At 40.4% G+C, this 2,859-nt stretch overlaps 1 non-coding gene across 1 annotated transcript; it reads right to left on the reverse strand.

Moving 5' to 3' along the window:
* Positions 1-1,949: 1,949 nt before the first annotated feature.
* Positions 1,950-2,023, reverse strand: TRNAT-AGU. The gene has a single exon. It is a non-coding gene; the product is annotated as a tRNA-Thr (tRNA).
* Between the last annotated feature and the right edge of the window lie 836 nt (positions 2,024-2,859).

Genomic DNA, 2,859 nt, shown 5'->3' on the forward strand with positions numbered 1-2,859 from the left:
CCAGGATTGAATCACTGATCAAAGGTCAAAGTTATCCTTAGTAACTAAATAGACTAAGGAATTTTTCTCGATTATGGAGGTGGTTAAAGAGTTCTTCGTAAAGGGTTACGTCGATGCAAGCTTTGACACTAGTCCGAATAACTATGAGTAGTGAAACGGATTCGTATAGTAGAGTAGATATTTGGAGCATTTCCGAATAGCACGTAGTAGCAGCATCTATAAGATGACATAAAGATTTGTAAAGAACGCACGGATCTGAAAGTTCCAGAACCGTTGACTAAATCCTCTCTCACGAGCAAGACATGATCAGACCCCATAACTATATGGGTGTTGGATTCGTTGGAATCACATGGTGATGTGAACTAGATTATTGACTCTAGTGCAAGTGGGAGACTGTTGGAAATATGCCCTAGAGGCAATAATAAATTAGTTATTATTATATTTCTTAGTTCATGATAATCGTTTATTATCCATGCTATAATTGTATTGATTGGAAACACAATACTTGTGTGGATACATAGACAAAACACTGTCCCTAGTAAGCCTCTAGTTGACTAGCTCGTTGATCAAAGATGGTCAAGGTTTCCTGGCCATAGGCAAGTGTTGTCACTTGATAACGGGATCACATCATTAGGAGAATCATGTGATGGACTAGACCCAAACTAATAGACGTAGCATGTTGATCGTGTCATTTTGTTGCTACTGTTTTATGCGTGTCAAGTATTTGTTCCTATGACCATGAGATCATATAACTTACTAACACCGGAAGAATACTTTGTGTGTATCAAACGTCGCAACGTAACTGAGTGACTATAAAGATGGTCTACAGGTATCTCCGAAGGTGTTCGTTGAGTTAGCATGGATCAAGACTGGGATTTGTCATTCCGTGTGACGGAGAGGTATCTCAGGGCCCACTCGGTAATACAAAATCACACACAAGCCTTGCAAGCAATGTGACTTAGTGTAAGTTGCGGGACGTGAGGACGTTCCACTACATCAACCGCGTTCACTAACGCTTCTGCTGTACGGTCTACAAGGGTACGTAGATCACACATCCCCTCTCGTAGATGGACATCACCATGATAGGTCTTCGTGCGCGTAGGAAAATTTTTGTTTCCCATGCGACGTTCCCCAACACCAAGAACGTGTCATACTGAGAAGCTAAGCACGAAGGACACAAAACCATACTGTAAGTGCAGAATTGAGGGAGCAAGGGCGGTCTGCAACTGATGCAAAAATGTGCATTTCCATAGCGGCAAAGAGCATAGCTTAGATTCCCGAACGATCAACTTCTAGCAATATTCATGTTCAATAGGGAAGAGTCACAATAACACAAGACAACAAGGCAAACTTCTTAAGATACTATCATATTGGTCATGCGTTGCATATGCGCGATTACTTTGCTTGAAAAATCATCACTAACATGTATTTAGGCCCTTCGCCAAAGGTGGATGTGGGTACGGTTATGCTACGGAAGAATGCTACAGAAAACATCGCTAGAGATGGCGGGTGTGTGTGTGGGGAGGGGGGGGGGGGGGATGGGGGGGACAAAAATGCAACACGAAACATCCATATAAAAGTCGGAAAACTTTAACTTTTTTAGAAAGAAGGCACAAAAAGAGCCCGACTTTGAATTAACAAAGCCATCAACCGGTCAGGAATTACAACAATCCGTACAACGAGAAAGAAAAACTAAAAACCCGAGAACGGCACATACAAGATGCTACAGAAACTGTTTACAAGCACCACAACAGAAAAGCACAAGGATAAAACTACAAGAAGACTAGCTAACTGTTGATGGAGCCCTTTGACCTAAAACTTTAATTATTCGGGACAGAAGGAATAGTTAGAAGAAAAAACTTTAAAAAAAAAGTGATGATCTTCTAGAGAAGAAAGCAATGGAACCATGAAAAAAATTAGAGAAACTCCTACAAAAAACAAAAGTAAGATGCTTTCATTGAGAGTTGAACTCAAGACCTCCCGCTTACTAAACGGGTGCTCTAACCAACTGAGCTATGAAAGCTACAGTCCAATGTTTAGAGGGTTTGATAAATGTTACGGCCTCGTATAATTATTCTTCATTGAAGACACTGAAAAACAACGAAGCCCGTCATGCGTCAGTGTAGCGAACATCATTGTACTGTCCGAAATCACCTTTCAGTTTTGCGACAATGTATCCCAGTACCAGCAAATGATAATTATTTTGGTCCGTGGGGGCCGGGGGACTTATTTTTCTACAATCATTTTGATATGGCGTCGGTTTAGTGAAATTCCAGAGGCCCAAGAGTGCAAAAAGAGCGTGAATTTTGGCGTGGATGAAATGCGTGCTCCTCACTAACTCACACTACCCGTGAAACAGTAAATATATGAAATTGAACATCCATGTACAAACTTGACAGAGAGTTCTTTTTCTTTTGAGTGTAGCTTTTGTTTTTGAGTGAATTTTGAGTGTAGTTTGACAGAAGTTTTTTTTTTACGGAAGCTTGACAGACCGAATGGCATGGCAATTCTGTCCCTCGCGAAGTACCGGCCTGGCCCGGCCCTAGAAGAAGAGGCTGAGGAAGAGATCTCCTCCATGCGCCGGCTAATCTCCAAGCTGACCGTGACGGCAACGCGTTAGCTGGGAGTCGAATAATTACCCGACCACGAGAATTTACTGTGAAATTTTCAGCATTTTTTTTATGTTACCTTACTTTTGTTTCGTTTTTTTTCCTTTCTTTTTTTCGTTTTTCTGTATTCGTTTGATCTTACCCTAAATTGGATGAATATTTTTCTAATTCAATTAGATTTTTAATATTGATGAACATTTTTCAAAATCAATAAAGGTTTTTTAAAATTTGATGAACTTTTTCCAAATAC

This window comes from Hordeum vulgare, chromosome 7H (assembly GCF_904849725.1).
Source record: "Hordeum vulgare subsp. vulgare chromosome 7H, MorexV3_pseudomolecules_assembly, whole genome shotgun sequence".
NCBI classification, from domain to species: domain Eukaryota; kingdom Viridiplantae; phylum Streptophyta; class Magnoliopsida; order Poales; family Poaceae; genus Hordeum; species Hordeum vulgare.